The sequence below is a fragment of the Tauraco erythrolophus genome, chromosome 12 (genome assembly GCF_009769465.1).
Source record: "Tauraco erythrolophus isolate bTauEry1 chromosome 12, bTauEry1.pri, whole genome shotgun sequence".
Taxonomy (NCBI): domain Eukaryota; kingdom Metazoa; phylum Chordata; class Aves; order Musophagiformes; family Musophagidae; genus Tauraco; species Tauraco erythrolophus.
Window position 1 is genome coordinate 823,075 of NC_141476.1, and position 12,495 is coordinate 835,569.

Consider the following 12,495-nt stretch of genomic DNA (forward strand, 5'->3'; position numbering starts at 1 on the left):
CAGAAGGTGATGCAGGAGTTTTCCATGTTGGGATGATCATTCATCTCCTCTGGAGCCGGGGCTGATGGACTGGCTGAAACCACCTCTTCTGTCCTCGTTTCTGTGGCCTCTGCAGTGACCCTGGTGTGTTTAGAACCAGAGTTTCAAGTACTTACTGAGGAATTAGAAAAACACATGTGGGTTTTCTGGGCTTGGGTCTTGTGAGCAAATAACACCTTCACCCAGAATCAGTGTTTATCAGCCCCAAATTAGTTGTGAATTATTATACGAACAAGGAAACTTGGGCATGACCTCTGTGACCGTCTGCCACGCTGAACTTCCACTGATTTGTGCTTCCAATAGATTTTTAATTAATACCATTGTCGTCTTTCTTTTTTCTTCAGTAATTCCCGGCAGAGCATCAGCTGGCGGTGAGTACCGCAGGGTGCCACGGCTGCGGGCGAGCGGCTCAGCCCTGCGCGTGGAGCTCCGGGTGGGAACAAGGTGCACCAGGCAGGGGCACCGAAGGCGCCGTGCCAGGACGTGCAGCGGGAGGTGAGGAGGGAGGTGGTGGCCCCCCTGCTCGTCCGCACGGCGGGATCACCGGCTCCGAGTGACCCGATCCCCCTGCACACACAGCACCTGCTTTAGAAACCGCCTCAAAATTTGTTTCTTTCATTTTCTCTGTTTACGACACTGCCTGAGGCTCAGAAATATCAGCTTCCTACAACTTCTCTCTTTTTTTTTTTTTTTTTTTTTACCCTTCTTTCTCCCAGCGGGACCTGGCGATCCCGGGTGGAGGGGTGCCCTGTCGAACGGCTGGCTGGGCACGGGTGCCCCGCGAGAGCAGGACATGCCAGGGCCACCCACGGCTCACGGTTAATAAATTTAACAATGCATGGAAAGAGTTTTTTCCTACAATTAGAGAGGAGCACATAAAAGCCGGGGGACAGCAACATCAATTATAGCACTTCACAATTATTAGGTCATATGTATGAATATATTTCCTGCTGCTTGTCGATTCATAGATAATTAATTAGCAGAGATGGGTGATTAAATTGCAAATTAAAGAAGGGCAAATATCATACAAGTTCATGTATCTTGATTTTTGCAGATAAAGCTGAATGAAAATTTTCAGTGCTGGTTTTGGTGGGGAAGCAAGTATTAAACATCCATTATGTTTTATAGGAAAGGGAGTCTCTCTCATTGCACACTGAATTGGAAAAGCACTTTATTTTGAATTTATCGAAATGAAATGTCCTCACTTTTTCTTGCAAGAGTCATTATTTGGAAGACTGAATTATAGAAAGGGAAAGAGGCGAACCAAAAGCAGCAGCAGCACAAGTGCTTTACATTATTGTGGCAATGTCTCGTTAATCTGAACCAACCCTTTTTTAAAATTGTAGATATTCCTCCTCCCCCAGTTGTACATTTCAGTCCCATTGAATTTGAGTCTGGAAACAGCCTTGGAATCTCAGCTTCGCCCTGGGCAGGAACAGGGTTTTCTTTGCAGGCTGAGTTATTGGTACCTATTTATCCCCATCAGAGAGCAGGCTCGCCGCGGCGCTGCAGGTACCACAAAGTGGCTGGGGCTGTTATTTCTGCAGGTGCTCTGGTTATAAATTGCTCTTTCTTTCCCTGCTTAGTTTCGCTGCTAATAAATAAATCCAGCATAAAGACGCTAAGTTGACTGGGAGCCAAAATTGCCTGTTCATAGTTCTCTTGTTCTAGCTATTTTACAAGCCTTTTATTTGATGAGCAGCAGTTAACCCAGTAAAACAAGGAGATAAATGTGTTGTAGGTGACACACACAGCAGCGCGAGCGTCTTTGAGAGGCACAGTGAGCAAAGCTGTGAGTCAGGGAAATACATCTTCCGTAGCTGCCGGAGACCCATCAGCATCTTGGCGAGACGATGCTGAAAGCGCTGGGGACCGCTGGTGTTTACTAACGAGGAGCTTCGCTGGGGCAAACTGCTCCTGGTGGCAGCGTGAGCTGGTGGTGGGGGGAGGGTAGGGGGTTGGGCAGGAGGGATGGGGGCTCCAGGCAGGGTCCTTAATCAGCTGGAGGGCTTGATGGCAAAAATTGTATTCCTAATTAAACCAAAGTTGGAAAGGGCTTGAGGGAGCCAGAGGCCAGTGAAAAGATTCTCACCGCCTCTTGCACTTCTGAGTAATTAATGGTGGAAAAACAAATGAAAGTCTTAGGGAGCAGCAGCAGGTTTGGGGAACGATGCGTTACTCCAAGTGGCCATGCTGTCACCTCCTTCCTACTGTTGGGCGGCTCTGCCTGCCACCCTGTGTCCTTCGATTGCCTTCAGGGAAAGGGAAGCCACAAGAGCTAGAGCAGCTTGGAAAAGATTTATGCAGAACACCCTGCGGAGCGGGGAGGACCTCGTGACTTTCCGGCCGTACGCGCAGTGCCAGGCGGGCGGCTGCCCACGCTCACCCGCTCGGAGGTTTGCCGGGTCCGTTGGGCCGGGCGATGAGTGGGGCTGCCTCCTCCAGTTCTGCATACTGGAGCAGCGCAGTTCTGCTCCCAGAGCGGCCGCTCTGGGCTGGTTTCTGTGCCGAGCACATCCCAGCCGTGTCGCTGAAGTGGGGAGAGCCGTGACCCCCCTGTAACTTTGGCTCGTGAAAAAGGATGTGGTGGAAGGCCAGAGCCCACCCAAGGCTCTTCGGTGCCAGTGCAGGGACCCACCTTACCCCTCTCTCTGTGCTAATCAAGTGTGTTTTCAATTACCCAAATTGTTCTTCCTTCCTAGATAATCTGTTCTGAAGCAGGTGCTGGCGATGCTGCTGCCCCTGCATCCCCGGGTGGGGCTGAGCTCTGCAGCCCTTCGGCTTCTCCCTTCCTTCTGCACGGAATCACACGGAGCCCGTCCTGGCTACAGCCAGCACCTTCTGTGGAGCAGAAATCCCAGCTCCTGCTGAGGTCAAGTGCAGGAAACAAGATTCTCCCCCACTCTGGTATGTTCACCCAATACACCATTTAGACCTTGTCTTGTCTTCCTCCAGAACATCTTATTTTGGCTACATGAGACTGAGCTGGATGAAATGCTGCTCTGCTCTGATACGGTACGTGCTGTGTTTCCAAGGCAAGAGGGATGTTCTTGGGGATGCTGTGAGTATTTAAAGCGTAGCTGCAAGGTAGAGGTTGATTTCCATGGATCTTACCTCAGGGGTTTACAGGACCTTCAGTAAATCTGACCCCTGGGCACAGTTCTCCCCTCCCAGCCACAGCATAAAGCATCACTGTGTTTTTCCCCTTCTGCTCCCTGTGCTGCTCTTGGTGGCAGCACGGGGACCCCTGGCTGGGGGGAGCAGCCCCCCCCAGGCACTGGAGATGGAGCAGAGGGAGCTGGGTTACCCCAGCACTGCAAAGGCTGGGATCTGCTTCATGTTCAGGAACAGCGTTGATGAAATGATTAAATACAGCAGCAGAATAAACGAAACATGATCTTTATCACAAGAAAAATGTCCCAGTGATGAGCATTTTGGTGGCAAATCAGCAGACGTATGGCACAAGAGGCGAGGAGCGATTTGTACCCAAACTCTGCTGCCAAGTCTGTCTGCTGAAAAAGGCTAAACCTGCACAGGAGGGCTGAAATGCCTCCTGAGAAACACTTCCATTAATGTATTGACATTTTGCCTTCGTGCTTCACCTATTCTACCCATTTTTCCTCTGCATGGAAACACAAAATGTTGTTGCCTGTTTGGTAGCTGCTCTCTGTTACCTTAATTGCAGCCCTTGCTGGGGGTGAATACAGAGCACTGAATGTTGTGCACACCAGAGACACGGAATAACCGCGTAGGGACTCACTAAAAGAAATTTAGCACTGGAAAGGAAAGTAATCTGACATGGAGAAACAAAGGGTCTTAGCGCTGCCCCTTTCCTGGTGCTTGGATGCTAATTATGGGGTCTTTTTGCTGGTACTATTTCTCTAAAGCACGCAGCATCCTTGCTTTTCTGTAAGTAGCTGAATTAATTTTGTTCAGCTTTTCTTGGGGGGGGAAAAAAAGATATTGCACCCAGGCTGAGAACCAAGGAGCCAAACAGGGACTCTAAATCAAAGAGCTGGCAAAAAATAAGCTGTTGGAGATGATCAAACAGAATGGAAAATATTACAGACCTACCAATGCATCTAACTGTGCGCAGCTTATCAGTTTGGTATTTTTTTATATTAGAATAACTCAGAGCTGGTGAGATTACTCGTGGTTTTCGTAGCATTTATTGGATCAGCATCAGTGCCCAAACGGGAGGTGTCTGCCTGTGCTGGAACAATGGCTCTCGAACGTCAACAAGCTCTGCTGTGGCAGACGACCAAAACCAGCAGAGGCTAACCTCATCCATGCTCGTTATTCGACTCTGTGGCCCTGTCCCGAGTCGGGGCTGCGGTGGGTTTGTCGCTGCCGTCTCCCCCCGGGCTGCGTGTCAGGCACTCGCTGCCATGTCGTGCTGCCCCGAGGTCAGGTCCAACTCGATCGGCATCGGTTTATTATGAAATGCCCAGAGTGATTTTACTCATCGTGCCTGTCTCAAAACAGTTCAAGAGAAAGTTTAAATATTATTTCTGGCTCCTGCAGCTGCTAACTCTAACAGCTTTTTCATGGAAGTTTCCATGCCGCTCTGTAGAACTGCAAGATTATTTTTTTTTCCCTCTGATTTACACTGGCCTCAAAACATTGAAGTAGATTAAAAGAAAAGCAGAAAGGATTTAGTTTATGCTTTCATGGCACTTCTGCATGAAATGATCAGATACTCCTGGACCGGTGGCACAGACCAACAGCAGCAGAAGGGAGCTGAGTGCAGCTCGGGGCGCTGTCACCTGCCAGCGTAACCTCCGCCGGCGGAGAGAGAGATGTTTCGCGCACGAGTTGTGAACATTTTGACTAATGAAAGGCTATTAGCATTTCCCTGTTGTCTTTTGTTCTTGGAAGGCAGCGACTGAAGCTCTTGGTGTCTCTGGCTGCACGGCTGCGCACGAGGCTGCTCCACTTGGCTCGCCACGAAAACGGTAGCGGGGTGGTGGGACCATCATTAAACCGGAGGTTTTTAGCCAGTAACTAATGACATAAAAAAAAAAAATAGCACCTCTGAATCAGCCTCTGCTGCCTGTTGGCTTTGAATCTCACCGTGATTTCTGCATATTCAGAACCTAACAGACCTTGCAGGGCTGACCCAGCACCCCTGACAAACACTCCGATACTCCACCCCTGCGAAATCCTCCTCTGGCTGCTTCCATCCTGTGCCCAAGGAGCAGCAACAGCAGCTGGGAAGAGAGCTCAGGGCTCCAGCGTGTCCAGCCCCACCACCACCTCCCTGGGACATCGTCCTGGCACAGCCTTGCCACCTGCCAGAGTGCGGTGCCGCTCCGTGCCAGCCCGCTGCCGAGCGTGCGTACGTTGTCCCTGATGGCACAGTCAGTCTAATTGCAGAGATTGATTAAGATGTAAAAGTTGAGCCCGGGCTTTGAGTGGGAGGTACTCTTTGCCTCATGAAAGCTTATTTCATGGCTGCTGAGGTCTATTTTTGTAATGGCTCTTGGAAGAGCTCCTGGTTTCCCTGCTCAGCAGACGCAGGTCCCCTGTGTCATCAAAGCAAAGTTAAGAGCAGGCTGCAAACACCTGAGCCTAATTAACAGTGCGTTTAAATCCCGTCTGATGATGGATGCTCAGCCTGATGAAGCTTGGGGAGGTGCAATAAATTTTATTTCTTTTGAGACTGGAAAATATACATCAGGAGAACTTTTCATAGGAGGATGATGTAGCAAATGTTGTATAATGCAATGGTTTTGTTCTGGCTGCATGTTCAGGCACGGCACAAAGGGCAATATAAGTTGCAAACACTAAAGCAGTCGTTCACGTTCACAGCTGTAGATGTTAAAGCTTTACAGCTGTCATGAAAAGCCCCTGATCAGCCTAAGGAGAGCCAGGTGCAGAGGTGTCCTTGTCTGGAGTTGAAGGAGCGGATTTCAGAGCTGGGAATGGACCCAGACTCTCCAGAGAGCCAGCGCTGTTCTCTGCCAAGGAACAAGGAGCTGCACGACACGCAGCAGCACCGGGGAGGGCCGGGAGATGCGACGCACCGCGCGCCGGTCCCTGCGGCGGAGGAGGGTGATCGCTGCCGAGGGTGGCGCAGAAACCCCCGGGAAGGGAAAGAGGCTGCAAAGTGCACGGGTGTCTTACAGGGCCCCAGTGTCAGCTGGAAATGCCCATCATCGATTCGTAAACTGCCAATAAAGACGAATCGCAGTTTAAATTGGATTTTGTAAAAGCAGCCGCAAAACATCTTGCCACGCAATGCCATCTCCTTCCTAAAATGCCCCTGACGCTGTGTGCTTCAGACAGAGGTGTGGGTCGTTGCTGTCTGGTGGTTCTGTTTGCTTGTGGTGCTCTAGTTTGCCCAGTTCACAGATCTCCGAGGAAACGATGGGAACGCGGAATCAAACGCCCGGTGTCAGGGGTGCCCGGCTCCGCTTGCGCGGCGCTCTGAGGGTGAAGCCCAGAGAACACAGTGAGTTTCGATCAGGTTGGTGTGATGAACCAAACAGCATCACAGATGCAGGATGGAAGTATTTCCTGACAGCCACTGCAAGGACTAATAAGTAGCATTCACAAACTTTAACTTTCCATTCTGCCCCATTACTCCAGAGCTTAATTGCACCATTTAGAGGGCACGGCATCGATGGCAGGAGCAGACGGCAGCGTTAGCTTTCCCAGCCGGACAGCCCCTTCTCTGTCTCTGCCCCACTAACCAGCCCCTTTGGTCAATATCCCCTTTGCCAGGCGGGCGGTGGAGGAAAAACCAAACTGTTTAATCAATGGTTACAGGCTGTCGACGTTTAGTGAAAAGGTTTCTAATTCTTGGTCTCACACACTAGCTCATTGCAAGTCTTCTATTAGTTCCTGCAGGCATTTCATGTACTGCTTGTTTAAAAACCAGCAGGTCCCCAGTTGCCAAACGCCCGCAGAGCTGGAGCCCTTTCTGTGTTCCGTGCCCTTCGCTGGGCTGCCAGAAACGCTGGCACTGGAAAACGTTCCTGGCTCTCTCCTGCCCAGCACAAGTGCCTCCTCTGAGACGAACCTCCACCGCCGCAGGTCTGACAGCCCCGTGCCGCCCAGTCCGTCCCGGATTCAGCTGCTTGTGCCACCGTCGTGCTGCGGACTGGTGTACTTTCCCAGGGGCAAAGCACCACATGAGCTCGTTTTCTGTTTGCTAAGGACAAAGCACCTCAAATTCCCAGTAATGTACATCGACCGCTGCTTTTGCTATTTACGTATTTCTTCCTTTTTTTTTTTTTGCCTTTGCTTTCTTTAAATTAAAAAGATTGAGCAGGGTCTTTTATACCAGTGTAGGCACATTTAATTCCATGCTGTTCTTCACTACATGCTGTTCTCAGCTAAAATACTCAACAACCAAATGGCACATACTGGGCAGCGAGTCTTTTCTTACGGTGCTGGCGAGCCGAGCGCCGCCGTAATGCCCGCCCGTCCAACCCGGCCCATTCCATGTGTTTTACCCGCTGATCCCGTGGGCTGCTAACGGCTGAGCGGCGCTTGGCGGAGATGGTTGACTGACAATGTCTGGTCCAAGCCCTAAAGCTGCATCATCTGGCTGCCACGAAAAATCCTTGAAGCAGAAATGTTACAATTTCTTCAGTGCCTCCTGCCTCTGCAAAGCGTATGACAGAAAACAATTCTGCATAATCTTGTTAGACTAACGCTGTTATTTTTAATGAACCGTTTCAGATTGTGCCTTGAAGTAAGAAAAGGAAAAAAGAGAAAATTTCCTGCTCCTGATAACTCTCTCTGTCTCAGAAAAGAGAACTTTGGCACAAGTACTAGACGTTTGCTAGGAATTAGATGCTGACAGTGAGCTTTGGAATGTCCCAGATTTCCTGCAAAATCCCGTGAAAATGAAAAATGCTGTCTCCGTTGTGGGAATATTAAGAGGATAGATACATTGATAATAGCACAGTACTTCAAATATTTACATCCTGGTCTTGCAAGGTGTTAAGGCGCTGTGGTCTGCACCAGATCCTGGGAAGGTCACGGAAAAGCACGGGTACCCTCAGGGATGCGCGAAGGAAGAACGAAGCATCGCCGCGCTTGCCGGAGTTTCGTTCTTACCCGGCCCAGGCCAGCCCTGGCGCCGAGTGCCCTGCTGTGGTGTGTGGGAGAAGAGAGAGCTTTAGCTTTGTAAAATAGTGCCATGCTTCCAGAGTGAACTTTTCAGTGAAGTCATTTGTACATCCCGTTTAAACTCTTCAGCGTCATGCCTGGGAAGTCTGTCTGCATTTTTTTTCTGATAGTCAATAGAAGTTCTTAAACGACGATCTGGGTAATAGTGGCTATTAGTAGAAGATGAAGGCAGCCAAATTGAGTACACTTGAGAGACCTTTGATCTCAGCTTTACGCACTTCTGTCCGTACAGAATTCTATCCGCAGCCCTTTTAAGCAGCCCTGACAGTGTGCTTCCAACGGGGGGGGGTCTGCAGCATCACTGCAGCTCTCAGCCCGTTCCCCTGCTGACTCCTTCGGATCCTGACGCTGTGTCATCAAATACCACCAAAAATGATGATGAGCAGCAAGTCCCTCTCATGCTTGGTTCACCCTGAGCTTTTCCTGGGAGCTGTCCTGTGGCTCCTCAGCCTGTCCCCGGAGCAGCAGGAGGGACCCCGTTCAGCTGACCCCCCTGGACAGGGGCTCTTGTCTGCTCAAGAAGGCTGCACGGGGCGTTTGATGGAGGAGAGAGGGAAACGATGTGATTTCTCTCACTTCTGTGGTCCTGGAGGGTCTGATTTAGAGGGAAACAGTCTGCAAACAGATTCCTGAAGGGGGAAAAAAAAGTGTTTAGTGCTACCAGTTACTAACACAATAAATGTCACAGCTAAATTGCATTTCACTTGAAGCATAAAACCAGGGTAGAAACATCTTACTGGGCATTGAACATACACCCCGCTACCTCCAGCACGGACTCTGTTTGAACCCTCGTGACTTGCTAAATGGCAAAGGTTGCAGGTATTGATTAAAATCTGTCTGTATGTATTTGTAGCTCATCTTCTCGACTGCTTACAAAACTTGGAAAGTGGCAACAAGACCAAATATAAATGACCGATATGTTCAGGTGGTGGTGTTTTTTAGCTGAAACTGTGACAAAAAGATGATGCCAGCCGATGTGCCAGCTGTCACATAAGTAACCTTTGATGCTAAATATTAAGCTCCTGCCGCAGTGCTGAGCCACCTCACATGCCCGTGGCTCAGCCCGAGGCTGTTCCATGCCACGTCTGTGCCGCGTTGCCGCCGGCTTTGGATTGATGCCGTGCGTTCGGTTCAGTCCAGGCTGAGGAAAGCTCTCTGGATGAGTGCTGGGTCTGAGCTACACTTCTGGGCCAAACCTTGTCTTGGTTAACTTGTGTTGGCCTGATGGGCTGTTCAGGCGATCTGCACTGGCAGATGTTGGATCTGAAATGCTGTTATTTTGGTTGGCACGGTGAATATTTAATTCTGATTGCTACTGAAAGGATTGCTTTGACAGGGGCTTTGTATAGTCCCATTTCAAGAGTTAGTACTTCATGGTGGGATTTTTTTGTTCTAAAATTCTCAACATCAGACTAAATTTAGTCATGTAGAAATCAATAAATTACTGCCGACTTTAACATGAGGGCAGAGTTAGGTCAATGTTAAATGTTTTCGAACAATCTTACTCATGGTATTCAGGCTCTTCTCCTCTTTAGTTGGGAATGACATGACGAGAAACTTTCCACTGCTTTAAATGTTAAGGAATCTCTGAAAATATTTGGAAACAATCAATTCAAAATGTTCTATGGTTTGGGTTTTGATCTTTTTTTTTCTTTTTTGTTAAGAACAGTATGTTCTCCAGATTTTCATCCAATCTACATGCTCGTGTCCCAGAGGCTTGTTCCCATGGAGCATTTGTATTTCCATCATAAAGCATGTCCAGTGACACACACATATGAGAGGCAGATCTTGGTGGAGTATTAGTTTTAAGAACAATCTACTAAGGGCAGCTGCGGACAAGCCGCTTGCCCGTCGGAGCATGGAGAAAAACAACAGTTCTGTAAGCAGTGCTGAAGCTGGAGCACCGTTTGGGAGCAAGCACTTTTTACATTATTAAGTTGTGTGCAACCAGCTGGGAACCATGTAAAACTCCACTTAAATATTTTCTTTGTCTCAACAGTACATATGAAAATAAGTAGCTTTTGGAGATTTGCTTCTTGTCAGGTTACTCCACCTCCTACTAAGCTTTTCCATACGTTTCTCTCTGCTAAGAGAACAAGGCAATAAGCTTACAGAAATGGAGGTTGGTACCTACTGGTATTTTAATTTAAATGAACATTTCAGGGGGTTGGGAGGAGGGTATATGTTCTCTGTTTTGGTGTTCTATGCGTAATAACAGTTGGTATTTCAGCAAAATTAACCAGTTTAGTACTGCTATACCAGAGTCCAAAGTGCTACTAAAACAGCGGGAAGCATTCCTACGGAGGAGGATAACTGTCCTTGCTCTGCAGGAGTCCTTGGTGTGAATCTGCTCCCTGGGACCCGTCATGTTCAAGCAGGCTCCAGCCGAGCAGGCGGGAGAGTTTTGCTGGTTTCTGAACAACGACTGCCCCTCCGTGGGGAGAGCCCCCGGGGGCGATGGCCCCCAGCTCCAGCCTTGCCCCCCCACCTCTCCAGATCCCCCGGCACAGAGCCACCACCGACCAGAGGCACTGCAGGGTGGCTCTGCAGAATGCCACCCGTGAGGCAGTGACCCCAGCCCCGCGCTCACCCCCTTGCTGCAGGCTCAGGGCGTAATTTGGCCATGCTGCCCAAGAAGGTGGATGGTCTCTGAGTCATGCAGGATTCACATGAAAACACAGGTTTTCTAGTTTTTTTGGTATGGTGCTTTCAGCATGGAAATAGTTGAAGTTGCTTTTTATTCAGCAGCAGCCTGTGTGGATGGCACGTGGCTATAGACTCCTTGTCCTTTGCTATTCAGCTGTTCAAAGAGCAAAATAAACATGTTGCTGTCGTAACGAAGCCGTTGTGTCTGCTCCTGGGGAGGACGAGTTAATTACCAACCAATAAGCTCATGTAAGAAAGTCTGTGAACCTGGAACGGGATCTGCAGAGTGTGCGAGGGAAGAGAAGATGGAGAAAGAACCGCAAGAGATTGATACATTAATTTTTCCCAGCTTGCAGGGAAAGCAGAAGAAATGGATCCCTTAGGTGAAAAGAATGGGCACTTAAATGGCAATGAAATTATTCTGTAAATTCTAGCAGCTTTGCAAGTGTCAGACAGTAATCAAATCCATTCAAATATATAAATTCAGAGATTTGTAAGGCCAGTGGACACCATTATGATCATTTCTCTGACCTTCTTCATCATGTGGGTCATGGAGTACCCTTTATATATATATATATATGAGAATTATTGAGTGCCAGTTGATGAAGCTTGACTTTATTTTATCTGATTCAAAAATCAGGCTAGCACAAATCAGGAGTGAGAAATCACACTGCTAGAAAAACTCATAGGAAAATCAGGCATGTGTGCACATGGTTTTCAGATAACAGCACGTCTGAGTCACCAGCAGCTGCAAAAGTAAAGTGCTTAAAACAAACCTGCGAAAGGAGGGAAGCAAAGTGAGACGTTATTGTTATGTGGGCTGATACATAAAATAGTTAAATATATGTTGTGTGTGTAAAACCCTCTACTACAACTAATTTAATCCACAGGAAAATTTGTAACAGTGTGCAGCGTGGAGAGAAGTGTGTCAGAGCACCGCAGTGGAGCATCTGCAAGGGGATGGCATCGTTCCCCTCCAGCGAGCACCACGTGCCGTGGGGCCTGCACGAGCGGCGGCGGCGGCGTAGCCACGGTGCACACCTCGGAAAACGGCCGGCTTCCGCGACGGGAATTGCACCAAGACAGGGCGATTTGTTGGGCAATTTCATCCTACGTGACTGGGGCAATGTGCTGAGTCCCCCCAAGCGCCCAGGCAATATTCAGCCTTTTGAAACCGCAGCAGCAGTGCTCAGCCACGGCCATCGCTACCTGCCATCGTTCTGTTTTTCAGCCATAAGGCCATGTCTTTTTAGCGTGGGCTTTGTGATGTCCCCTCTGTGGAATTCAAAGAGTCAGATCTGGCCATGCCCAGGGCGGCGGTGGTGGTGGTGATGCCCATTTCCATGGCAACCCAGCACAGCCCTGTGCAGAAGGTCGTTCCCATAGCAAAGGGCTGACGTACACCTGCATGGAGAAACGTAACAGGCAACAGGACGGGCCGTGAGTTGGTGGAGCAGGTTAGTGGCACAAGGGACGTCAGGCAGGGGACTGTTTTTCCAGATCTCACTGACAGAATGTCTCAGATGTTTTCTAAATTAACATCTCCTGGAAGATACGAGTGGAAAAGCTCTCCCATCCAGCTTATGGGATCCCTCCGTGACACATCTCATCTGTCACCCGAGCAAAGCACTTAGCACCGTGGCCGAGAACCGTACCGCACCCGTACGG